Source organism: Malus sylvestris, chromosome 6 (assembly GCF_916048215.2).
Source record: "Malus sylvestris chromosome 6, drMalSylv7.2, whole genome shotgun sequence".
Lineage (NCBI taxonomy): Eukaryota > Viridiplantae > Streptophyta > Magnoliopsida > Rosales > Rosaceae > Malus > Malus sylvestris.
In genome coordinates, this window is record NC_062265.1 from 13496732 (window position 1) to 13510999 (window position 14268).

A 14268-nucleotide genomic window follows, 5' to 3' on the forward strand; every position below is an offset into this window, starting at 1 on the left:
CTAGAAATCAGGTTTTAAGTCTCCAAATAGGAAAAGAAATCCCTTTTGTAGCTGAAATATAGGTAGATTAGGATTAGGATAAGATAGGATAGGATAAGGTTATGGATAATGTTTTGGATAAGGTTTCTTCACTTGAGCTGATTCTTTGGCTTTTAACTTTCCTTCTTCAAGTAGGAAACCTTGTTTGAGTAGGAATCTTCAATCTTCTAGAAATCCAACTTCAACTAGGAATCATTCTTCAACTAGGAATCCATTGTTGACTAGGATTTCATCTTCAATTAGGCACTTTCCTACTTCAATTAGGAAACTTTGCATCTTCAATTCTTCAACTTTGCAACACATTCCTAGCTTCTTCAATCCTTCAAATTCGTCCATTCTTTGTGCTCCACATGCATGAGCTCCATTCTAGCTCAATTTTGCTCCAAAATGCTCCAAATTGCATCTTTTTGCTTACTTTGTCCTTAAAACCTGAAAACACATGAAAATAGCTTAAAAGACTAACTTAACTAAGAAAACACAACATAAATGCATAAGAACTAGCTAACTAAGGCGCATAAATATGCTCCTATCAAATTCCCCCACACTTAGCTTTTGCTAGTCCTCAAGCAAAACAAAGAAACAAAACATAACCTGAACCTTCCAACGTTCACCTCAGGGATTTCCAATGAAACATGACACATTAAAAATCACTACTTACATAGATTTTAGCCATCCCTACTCTTAAGCACATACTTAAGCATAGTCATCACTTACTAGCTCACATTTAATCGATTAAAACAGTGTTCTGGATGAAATAACATGCCTTAGAGAATCCCTCAATTCCTTACTAGATATGCCCTCAATTTTCACACAGATTTTCTAAATACACACCCTTCACTAGTTATATGTGAGAAGATTGATGTAAATATGAAAACTAATGCTCACATATGTTATGACAAGAAAAGCATTTTCTGGAATTATGAATGTATGTATATGATCTAATGAATGGAATGCTACTACTTAGATGCGAGAACCAAGGATATCATATGCTCATACCAATTCCAAACTCCACATATTGAAACACATAACAATCAAGATAGAAGCAAAGGGTTTCAATGGGGCTAAGGTATTGGCTAACAAAGAAAGGTAAGGATAAACAAACATTCTTAAAGAATAATAAGCAAAGTAATGAAATTGACACTTAGAATTCACTTTTACATGCAAAAATCAATTTTTAAACACAAGGGGAAGACTCATGCAACACTTAGGGTCAAATTCAACCTTTTGGACCCTTTCTTCAACAACCAACACATGTGAGGTAATTCTCACTTCTTTTCAACTCTTTTTCCATTCTTTTCACATTTTTTTTTTCATTGTTTTTTCTTTTTCTACGAATTTTGCTCCTTTTTTTTTTCTTTTTTTCTAACCCGTGCCCTTCTACTTCTTTTGGCACACAAAATTTCCCTTCCCCCACACTTATTTTTCTGCACAATGTTGATCAAAAGGAATTCCCTCTAAGTCATGCTTTATTATCCTTTAAGAACAAGGGTATGGATAGTCCTAATCTAGGCTAGGTAAGGATAGTGTGGCTAACAAAGAAAATGGCTAACTAAGGCTCAAAAGGGTAAACCTACAATATATATGCAATGGGTTAAGGCTTTTTGTCTCTGATTTTAACTAAACAACTTCATCTTATTAGTTATGCTAATCAATTTTATGCTTTGAATGAAATGGGTATGAGTTCTAATATTTGGATCTATAATAATGAAACGCCTTCTAAGTAGCAACCAAGCAAAGAATGATGAGATCATGCAACGACTTTAGAAAACAACAAATTCACAGATTATTAACTCTCCAAAGAATGTTTAGGCTCAAGTCTCACATGGTTGTAGCGTTAGTTTGAGTTACTTCCTTCAAGCATGTTACAAAAACTGATTTTTTTCTTTGTGATTACATGTGAATTCGTCAACAACACCGATGACCAAGCATAAACAAAAGAGCATATCAAACTTCCATCCATGTTTGTAACTTTCTTTAACCGTCATGCAATTAAAAACCAAATCCTCATCATTGTGTTGGAAGTGTTGGAAATATGCCCTGAAAGTCAATCTTTGGAAGAAACCTTTTAGGACAATAAATGGATGTATAGATGACTCTTATACATCAAATGGCAAAGATACTATTTAGGACTATCTCTATAAACGATATATGTCTTAAATGGTGAATCCATGGACAATGGATCGATTGAAGAAGTAATCTAATGAAGTTAGACTGCAGAGACCTTCTTCACATAACCATCATGTCCAAAAGGTTCCTGGTCATAGGATTGTCGGAGGGATACTGACAATGCATAGACCGGTACATACTATGTCCGCTTCAATTAGAAGGATGGAAAGTCTCATCCCATTCGTGTAGTGACACTAAGACAAGTATGTAGGTGCTCATTAAGGGAATGAGTTCACTGAACACAATCGAACGAGAGTACTTGCATGGAGGTCTACTCACATGTCAAGCAAGTAACTCTAATAGTTGGAATAATGTAAGTAGTCCTTTGACTTGAGGCATCATCGTTATCTTGTGGTTAAGTACTTGATCTTTGATTATGTCAAAGTCACTCCATCCGCGGGTGTCCACGGCATAGTCGGGGTTAAGCCACTTAGTCATGAAGGCAAGTGAATGCACAACAAGGAATCTCTAATCCTCGTTAAGAGAGGATGAATACTCTAAGATATGATTCTGGAATCTTCGGCCGAAGTATCGAGCGTTATAAAGGAAAGCATTCCTATACGACTCAATTGAATCATATAAAGGAATAATCACATTAGGGGTTTGACATAATATATCCATACCCTAGTGATGTGATTGAGAGTATTGTTTTAGAGAAGGATCGAATTGCATTGTAATTCTAACTGAATAGGTTCTCCGAACAACTTCTACATTAGCTTGGGTAGCCATGATATATGGTTAGATGTCACTCATGGCTTGTGAGTTCTTCTAGATGATTAAATGTAGTCGCCAAAGAAGAAGGTGAATTAAAAGTAAGTTTTAATTCACTAAGTGATTGGATTAAATATAATCAATTGGATTGGTGCCAATCACCTCACTGCCTTGCTAATTAGAACCTAAAACGATTGTTCACGAATACACTCTTGTAGTGAGTAACTAATGGATGATGGAAATAATTAATTGGATTAATTAAGTGTTGTGATTAATTAGAAAGTCTAAAGAAATCATAAAAGCGATATAAGATCGTTTTGGGCTTAAAGAAACGTTCAGGTTTAATTGGGCCCATTGGGCCTAAACCCATTGGGCTTTTATTCAAGCATTGGATGACTTGAAATAAATAAAAGCCCAAAGCCCAAACAACACAAAGGGGGCCGGCCAAAGGAGGGAGAGAAAGGTCAAATGTTGACTTGTTTCATTTTGGCTATAAAAGGAACTTTATAGCAAATGTTTCATTAGGGTTTTTTGAAGTGTTAAAAGAACAAAAGAGAAAAAGAAAAATATCTCTCTAACACTCAAAGGGCCGGCCACCATAGGGGGGATTTAGCTAATCATCTTTTCACCCCTTTGGTTATTCCTTCATCCTTCTCACTACACTAGTGGGTGAGGATCTTTAGAGGTTTTCAATTTTGGAAACTTGAAGAGAACCTAGGAGCACTCATACTAAACAAAGTGGATGAGGCAAGGAAGGAGAGGGCTTGGAGGTGGTCCATCCTTGGTCTAAGATCTAGATCAAGAGGTATAAAACTACTCCTAAACTTTGCTCTAATATAAATTTGTTTTTGATGCATCTTACATAAACCTATGCATCTTGAAGGGGATTTACATGACTAGAGCTTTGATATTATTTGATAGCATGCTTCCGTTGCTTTCGTATATAAATCTTGAATTGTATATGCATGCTAGTCACTAGAAATCCCACATGAAATCTCATAATTTCCCTTCAAGTGGTATCAGAGGCAAAGGTTTATGTATTATGTGTCCTTTTGGATTTTATGCATATGGGTTTTAATTTTATGTATGACATGTTATTGCTTCATTCAAAGTATGTTTATCTTTTGTTTTTCAATAGTTGAAAAATATGAATCAATAGTTGAGAAAGATATGTATGCAAAAAGTGTTTTGTATGCATGAATGAAGAATGAGTTTAGAACAAATTTTGGGGTTTTGAGTCATTGGGAGGGCACGGCAAAAAGGGGATTTTGGCTATGTGTTTGTGTTTTTATTTTGAATCACACACACACACTTTAAAGCTAGAAAGTAGAGTTCTTGTCACTTTTGTTTTGGATTTGAAAAATCACCAAGAATATACAAATCTTGAAAATGTGTTCATGGTTCTGTTCTTGGTGTTCATGGTTTGGGTTTTAGTGAAAATGGTTTTATTTGGATTTTATGCATTATTTTGTGGTTTTGGATGATGTACATACCATCCATAGCCATCTCAAAATTTATTAAATCCTAGACTTGACTAGGAGAATTTCCATCACCCTTTTCTCTAAAGTCTTTAAAGCAAAACCAAGTGACAAGCAAAATTTAATTTTTTCTACTTTAACTTGGTTTAATGCAAGATGGGTGAAACTTCCCATCTCCCCTTAATGTGGCCGGCCTCCCCTAGTGGATTACCCACTTGTGGGGCCTTTTTTGTAATTTGGAAAAAGTTGTTTTTACTTTCAAGTATTTACGGTTTGACCCCTAACTTTTCATATTTGCATTTAGGCCCCTACTATTTTGAAAAGTTAAAATATTTGATTTTAATTTTATTAGTTGTTTAAACTCATAATAATATTATGCCCATATGCACTAAATCTAATTGTTTATGTTGCATTCCCATTGATTATTTAATGTGATTAAGTAGTAAGAAAAATGGGTGACTATGGACATATGCCTTAAACGATAATTGAGCTACGAGATAAGGCGCTAAACTCAAATTGTTTGAACCTTGGGAATGTGTTTTAATTACTGTTTCAATTGGACCTTGTCACGTTGGACATTAATCTATCTCTCCCTCTTAGTATGTGTAATTTGTAGGAATTTGTACAAATCGGTTTGTAATTCTTATTACTTCTTAATCTCTTTTAGTTAGTTGATTCCCTCTAGTGCTAGACTAGAGTTTCTTTAACTATTGGTAAGGAGACATGATTAAAAGAGGGTTTTGACATGAGATTAAAGATTAAATGGGTCCAACGCCCTAATTAGCAATGAATGATCGTCTTTCATTTCTAATGGCTCAATGAAAATATTTTAATTGGATTGAAAAACACGTAATTAAATTGACACAACCTCCCCGAGTTCTTATTCAACAATGTTGGCTCGTTGTTGCAATAACCTAATAAGTCCATGGTCATCCAAGAGCCTAAGATAACTATAAAGTCCAAATTCAAAGGAATGCAAAAACTGTAGTAGTAGTAGTTACTTCCAATATTTGAAAAATTCGTTTTTGATATTGATTTGTTTTTCTTAAAAAAAATAGTGGGAGTATTGTGACAGCCCGTCCCTAATTTTAAGAATTTTTAAAGTTTTAATAAAGGATTTTACAAAAATGCCCTTTTTGGGCACGCGCATTATTTGAGGTTAATCGTTGTGTCGTGCCATCTAAGATTTTGTTTTCTTGACATATGCTTGCAGTATTCATCACTACGGACGTGTGGGCGTAGTCGGTTCGTGATTTGGAGTTTTATCGAAAAAGTTATTAACGTTTGAAATTTGGGATTTTAAGGAATTATAATTTTAGTAAAATCTAGAATTTCTTTTATGAAAATGGACGGCCCAGATTTAATGAAGAATGAAATGGATGGTTGGGATGAGAGAAAGGTTTTGTGTGTGTATGTATGTGAAGAAAAAGAGGAAGCTGTCGGGGAGGAAGGAAAAACAGAGACAGAAACGGGATTGGGCAAGGCTGCCCAATCTGGAAACGGTATTGTGACAGCCCGTCCCTAATTTTAAGAATTTTTAAAGTTTTAATAAAGGATTTTACAAAAGTGCCCTTTTTGGGCACGCGCATTATTTGAGGTTAATCGTTGTGTCGTGCCATCTAAGATTTTGTTTTTTTGACATATCCTTGCAGTATTCATCACTACGGAAGCGTGGGCGTAGTCGGTTCGTGATTTGGAGTTTTATCGAAAAAGTTATTAACGTTTGAAATTTGGGATTTTAAGGAATTATAATTTTAGTAAAATCTAGAATTTCTTTTATGAAAATGGACGGCCCAGATTTAATGAAGAATGAAATGGATGGTTGGGATGAGAGAAAGGTTTTGTGTGTGTATGTATGTGAAGAAAAAGAGGAAGCTGTCGGGGAGGAAGGAAAAACAGAGACAGAAACGGGATTGGGCAAGGCTGCCCAATCTGGAAACAAGGAGATGAGGCCGAATGGGGAGGAGAGAGAGAAAGTTGAGTGACGAATCAGGGAAGAGAACAGGAGGGAAAGGAGGAAGAAAGGAAAGCAGAGGATCGGTCGGATCCTGGCGACCCGCGCGTACCCAACCCGCTGACCCAGGGAAATTTCGACGGTTCTGAGCCGTTTTTCAGGCGATTTTCATCCCATCTCCACCTGAAAGCATCACCACATCTCTTCTCCTTCATCATTCTCTCAAGACTCGACAGGAATTGGGCCAAATCCGCGACATTTGGCGATAGTGACTCCGACGGGTCTTACGTCGATTCTCCTAATTTTGAAACATTTTCTTCCAATTGGCACTACACATACACTTCCCTTGAGGCCTAGAAAAATGCCCAATTGTTGGTTGGAGCAGCAAAGTTGAATTGAGGACGAATTAAAGAGCACCACATATAGGGTTTCGTACGGGTTTGATGAAATTGAAGTGTTTCTAGGCCAAATTGGCCTTGGTCACAGGTATAAAGTTTGCTCTACTCATTGAGATCTTCAATTATGTATTTTTTTGAGAATTTTTGGAAATGGTTGGATTTTCCGACGAGTCGAGACGGCCAACCGCCACCCGCGGCGGCCCGTGCGGCGGCGCGTGGCCAATGGCCCGCCAATGTCATTCTTAGCATGTGTTTAAGGTTCTAGGTTCAGTTTTAATAATTGATAGACGTAAATTGAGTAATTGAACCTAAGTTCGTTTCGATTCGTGGTTAGGTGAAAATGTGAATTGACGATCCGACCGTTAGATCATCACCAAACTTTGATACGTTGTAATACGTAATATTTGAGGATTATAGGAACTTACGGATCGGGAATCAGACTTACGGATCTTTCGGAATTGGAGTTGTAAGTTCATAAAATAGAATGTTAACCGTCACTTGGTTTTCGAAATTGACGGAGATCCGACCGTTGGATGGTAATGAAATTTTAGGATGATGTCCTAGAGGTATATTCTGGACCTCTGGAAGTTATGGATTTGAAATCTGAGTTGCAGATCTTCCGGATCGAACTACGTAGTGACGTGTCTTATATAAGTTATATATTCTATCGATATGAATTCTGAGGTTGGATTTGATTATTGTTCTAGGCGCCGATCGTCATGACGCCTTGATGTGTGGTGCTATGGAGTTGTTGGGCAAACTCCAGGTGAGTGGGCAGTATTTCTGTTTATACCTATATACTATTGATATTTTTCCCAGAAATTGAGTTTAAACGAAAATACGTTTTTCAAATGCCATGCATGCATAGTATGTGATATATGAATTGATAATTGATGCATATATATATGTGAATTGGTGTTGTGGACGCACAGGTGAGTATCAGGTGAGTTTTATGTTATTCATGTGAATCATTGATGATGTATATTATGTTGATAGCTCATAACCTGCAATCATGGTGTTAATGCTTATATTATTCACCCGCACCACACGCTCACCTTGGATCCAAGTAGGTGCCTGTTGTACAGACCATAGAGGGTTCCGACATGTCGTACAGACCATGAGAGGGTTCCGACATACTAGTCGTACAGATCACTAGAGGTGGTTCCGACTAGTAGGTGACTTTAGATTATGTGCACAGATGATTGATGAGAGAAGCACTAGAGCGTATTATTACACCATTCTTATCGTACAGACTACTTCAGGTAGTTCCGATTTATGAGCAGAGTAGTGCCGTACAGGTCACCGAGGTGACTCCGGTTTGGATTGGATACTGAGCTATAGAATTAACCGTACAGGACCAACTGCAGGGTGTCCGGTTGATTCATTATTTCACCTATTATTTTGATGCATCATTCATTCTGTTTTTGACAGTTATAGCATGGCATACTTTCTGGCTTTTGAGAAAAATTGATGATTTGAGATTTATGGAAAGTTATATGCTATTATACTATTTTCTGGGAAAGTATACAGGTTTTACAGCAAGGGGTTAGAAATGTTTTAAATGAAATGTTTTCGAAAAACTTTCTTTTACTGACCCACTCAATTTTGTTTTGCGCCCCTTCAGGTTCTAGATAGCAGAGCTTTGGTGGCCACGAGGAATCCAGCGGTGTTCTGACAGAATTCACAAATGTAGGACTCACCCTCGGGTGTTTCATCTTAGTAATTGTATTTTTGTTTAAGCTTATGAACTGTGTAAATGGTTACGTCACTCTCACGTGACGGCCAGCATACCCTCCTTCGGGACGGGGTGTGTCAGTATCATACGCTACTAAACTATAATGAATACAATTAGTAGTTATATATATCTCCAATATTTTGAAAAATGTTTTGATATTGATTTGTTTTATGAAAACGAATAGTGGGGATATCATATGCTACTAATTTCATTAACTTTGGACTAGTAGTTATAATAGGACACAATTTATTTGAATGTGAATAAATAAATAAAATTGATGAGACCTTAAAATCCCTCAACCAACATACAATATTAAGTTGAAAGCGTAAGAGTGCTTTGAACACTTTTTCGTGGCCTTCCACCGTGGTAGGCTCCAATCGTTTATGACTTGTACACCGCCTTCACCCTATCATGGGGGAGTGCAAAGTGCATGCTTATACTCAGGAGGAGTTTATTTAAAACATTTGATGAGGTTAAGGTAGGCAACGAGTGTGGCCAACATCGTATCATCGTGAGGTCATACTTGAACCCCTATCTAAACCGGCATGGTGGGACAAAACTTAACTAAGAGAAATGGTGCCAACATCATATCATTGTGAGGCATTGTTCTCTAGAGGCCAAAAAGATGGGTAATCATAAGAGGTTGTTGTGAATGGGTAGTAATACCCTCTCATTATTATTTTTGCTAGCCGACATCGTATCATCGTGAGGTGGGCTTGGTAATAGTGAGCCTCCCATAACCCGCTAGGAGCTTTCATTGAAATCTCCCGGATTCCATCTTGAGGGATATGGAATTTGCCAAAATTGGTGGGTGGTGTCATTCGGTTTAAAGACCCGAATCGTTTGACTTAATCAACAATCAAACTAATTATTTTATTGTTTATGTATTTAGATATGGTTGGAAGCACACTTGCGAAAATACTCGACAAACATTGCCTAGAGGGGCACAATTTCCTATCATGGTATCGTAATGTCAAGATTCTCCTAACATTGGAGAAGATTGTTTACGTGCTAGACAAGGCCCCACCTCACATACCTCTTGGCCCCGAGGCCACTGAGGATGAACGTGCTAAGTATGACAAGCATGTTGAGGATGATACACAAGCCAAGTGCTATATGTTGGCTTCCATGAATGAGGAGCTACAGAGACAGCACAAGGGCATGGACAGTGCATCTTCCATCATACTCCATCTTACGGAGTTATATGGTGAAGGGACGCGCAACCGTCGCTTTAGCACTGTCAGTGAACTTGTGAAGACCAAGATGGTCAAGGGGGCTCCAGTGCATCAACATGTACTGAAGATGATAGGACTCATTGAACAATTGGAGAACCTAGGTACTCCACTTGACGGGGAATTGGCCCAGGACTTCATATTGGCTTCTCTTTCTGATTCATTCTCGCAGTTCGTAATGAACTACAATATGAATAAGATGGATAGTACTCTCTCTGAGTTACTAAACATGTTAGTAACCGCCGAGAAGACTATGAAGAAAGAGAACGTTGTAGGGACTGCTGCAGTAGCCTACAACAAGCCATCCTCTTCCAAGGCCAAGCCGCAAGGCAAAGGCAAAGGGAAGGAGAAGAAGTCTCCCACTCTTAAGCCGCAATGAGGAGTGAGGAAAAAGAAGGCAAAGGAGCCCAAGGGGACTTGCCACCACTATGGAAAGGAGGGGCATTGGATGAGGAATTGCAGGTTATACCTTGCAACTCTTAAGGACAAGCCACAAGGTATGGTTTATGTTCTTATTGTCAATTCTAATTGTTAGATCTTCTAAAATTTATATTTGATATAAAGGGCTAATCACTTGTATAATTGTATATAGGTGGAGGAGCCAAGTAGAAGAGGAACAAGCAAGGAAAAATGTGGAGAAGGATTCGGCCACTATGTTTTGTGCTTACTACTTAGGAAGTTTGTTAGGCATTTAAAGATAGTCTTTAAACTTTCTTATTTTGTTAAGAACTTATAATGTGGCTTCATATGATGGAAGACCACTATTAGTGCCTACATGAAGGTATATAATTAGTCTCTAAATGTATAGAGCTAATTCTTTTTGTATTAAACATTATGAATGTTTGAATTATCATATGAATGTAATGTGATGAATGCCTTCTAATATATTATTTCCTTAAAGTAGTGTTATGAATTGAATATTGTCTTGTTGTATCTTAGTTGAGATACAAGATTTATATCACTTGTTGTAATGTGATGACCAAACTTTAGACTTATCAATTATGGATAGATCTCACATGTAGGACATAAAAGGATACAATGAATCTTTAGATTTGGTTCCAAATTGTCTACCTATGAGTTCTATAAGAATTGACAAAGATCTAGAGATTCCTTTCTTGAAGAAAAGGAAGATCACATTATAATTGATATAAGTAATAAGAAAAACGTTTCTTATATGGTTATCACTTAAACCACAATAATCAAGATCACTCTTGATTCAATTAGTAGTTTTGAACAACTAATTGGGCATTCTTTAAATTGTTTTAAAATGTCAATTGTGTTAGTGATTAAACCAAGAAAGAAGTGTCTAAATCTATAAAATGTTTAAAGACTTTAGTCACTTAATAACGAGACATTAACTTAGTGAAGATTGAAACAAACGAGCTTGAAAGGTTTTAAAAGCTACTACACAATGTCCTCTACCCATATACTCCACGTTTATACATCTTGAATGTATGAAGTGATTTCTCATTTAAGTCATGAGAAATAGTGGGAGGTGTGAAAATGGATATAAACTTAAATATGATTGGTTTATAGTTGTCTAAAGAATAATAGTACTTGACTATTATTAAGAGTTTGTAATTTTAATTGTTAAAGGACTCAAGCTCTTCAAACGTTAAAATTCTATGTTGTGTAACATTCTAAAGAATAGTCGTTGAATGTTGGTTTCGTCAACCTAACATAAAATGGTTATATGTTGGGAGTTGTCCATCATTCTCTTTTATGAGAACAAGCTAATAACAAAGCCCATGGACAAATTTGATGAAACAAAAGGGAATAGTTTCAAAATGAGTCACAACATATAGTTTAACAACAAGACAATCCAAATTCAACATCTTTTGTAACTATAACGCTCTATGTAGTTTTGATAAAGAATTATGTCAACCACCTAGAAGGAATGGTTGAGTTTCTATATCCTTAGTAGGAGCCATGCTTCCACTAAAGACTTGGATAATTCTTATATGACTACATTAAAGGTCTTAGTATGACTAAAACTTGGAGTATGGTGTATGACACCATATAATTAAATGAATAGACTTGACAAAGCAAGTCACACATTTCAAAAGGAATTACTTGAGAAGGAATTCTTTTGTGTATGATTCGTTTAAATAACTTGTGTTAGCTAGAGTTGTTGATAGTCTCAAAATAGTTGAGACATCATCAATAAGCTAATGGATCTTAATGATTGTCAATAAATCCAAGACAAGTTAGTGGGAGCAATATGCATTCAAATCAAGAAAATATAATTGTTAAGTTTTTGAATGAATGCTAAGTTACAACAAGGTCAGTGGGAGTGATGTCATAATTTGAGCAACAAGATATGAATAAAGTCTATTTGATAGACTTGATAGAACATAGATGTTACTCGAAAATTGACAAAACATGACACGGTCAATTTTGAAGTATAGACTTGAAATTGGACTTATTGATATAGCAAGGCTCTCTCAAGGATGTTATTTGGGGAAATTAAATCTCAAATGTTGAAGATTTAAGAAAGCATTTTCTTATATGATAGAAAAATCACTTTCGTAACCCTTATAATGAATGTGTCACAAAATCACAAAAGGGACACATGTATGGACTTGTGAGTAGATATCCAAAAGTGAAGAACCACAGGGATTGTCACTTTAAGATATTACTATATCCCAGGATCAGAACCAAAGCAACTGATAAAGTATTATTGCCTTTAAGAAAGGAACATCAGAGTATGACTCTGGAAGCGTGCATTCACTTAGGTTATTAACCAAAGTGAAAAATAACCCATTTTAACAAATGGAACTTCATAATGGATGAAGTACTAATCATATGAATGTATTGTAAGTATTGTACTACAATGGTCTCAAGGATGGAGCAAAGTTTGTATAAAGTATACTAACGAAATATATGACGATATATTGTTTTAGAAACTGCTTCAAAAGGTGTTTTGAATGGAAGGGGTTCTTTTAGAACCAATGATTGAATCCAAACCATAAGGTCGTTAGTAGGACACTACGACGTAATGGGGCGATAGCTCAAGCCATGGCATCAAGGTCTCATCAAAGTATTCGAACACAAGAAAGAGACATCATCAAATGTTTTGGAAACATTTGATAAGTGAATCCCTTTTAAATAAAAAGGATTAATACATAACCAAGTTAACCTACGAGCATAAGCTATCTCAACTAGCATGTATAAGATACACTAGTGATTGACTTTAGTGCAAGTGGGAGATTGTTGGAAATATGCCCTGAAAGTCAATCTTTGGAAGAAACCTTTCAGGACAATAAATGGATGTATAGATGACTCTTATACATCAAATGGCAAAGATACTATTTAGGACTATCTCTATAAACGATATATGTCCTAAATGGTGAATCCATGGACAATGGATCGATTGAAGAAGTAATCTAATGAAGTTAGACTACAGAGACCTTCTTCACATAACCATCATGTCCAAAAGGTTCCTGGTCATAGGATTGTCGGAGGGATACTGACAATGCATAGACCTGTACATACTATGTCCGCTTCAATTAGAAGGATGGAAAGTCTCATCCCATTCGTGTAGTGACACTAAGACAAGTATGTAGGTGCTCATTAAGGGAATGAGTTCATTGAACACAATCGAACGAGAGTACTTGCATGGAGGTCTACTCACTTGTCAAGCAAGTAACTCTAATAGTTGGAATAATGTAAGTAGTCCTTTGACCTGAGGCATCATCGTTATCTTGTGGTTAAGTACTTGATCTTTGATTATGTCAAAGTCACTCCAACCGCGGGTGTCCACGGCATAGTCGGGGTTAAGCCACTTAGTCATGAAGGCAAGTGAATGTGCAACAAGGAATCTCTAATCCTCGTTAAGAGAGGATGAATACTCTAAGATATGATTCTGGAATCTTCGGCCGAAGTATCGAGCGTTATAAAGGAAAGCGCTCCTATAAGACTCAATTGAATCATATAAAGGAATAATCACATTAGGGGTTTGACATAATATATCCATACCCTAGTGATGTGATTGAGAGTATTGTTTTAGAGAATGATCGAATTGCATTGTAATTCCAACTGAATAGGTTCTCCGAACAACTTCTACATTAGCTTGGGTAGCCATGATATATGGTTAGATGTCACTCATGGCTTGTGAGTTCTTCTAGATGATTAAATGTAGTCGACAAAGAAGAAGGTGAATTAAAAGTAAGTTTTAATTCACTAAGTGATTGGATTAAATATAATCAATTGGATTGGTGCCAATCACCTCACTGCCTTGCTAATTAGAACCTAAAACGATTGTTCACCAATACACTCTTGTAGTGAGTAACTAATGGATGATGGAAATAATTAATTGGATTAATTAAGTGTTGTGATTAATTAGAAAGTCTAAAGAAATCATAAAAGCGATATAAGATTGTTTTGGGCTTAAAGAAACGTTCGGGTTTAATTGAGCCCATTGGGCCTAAACCCATTGGGCTTTTATTCAAGCATTGGATGACTTGAAATAAATAAAAGTCCAAAGCCCAAACAACACAAAGGGGGCCAGCCAAAGGAGGGAGATAAAGGTCAAATGTTGACTTGTTTCTTTTTG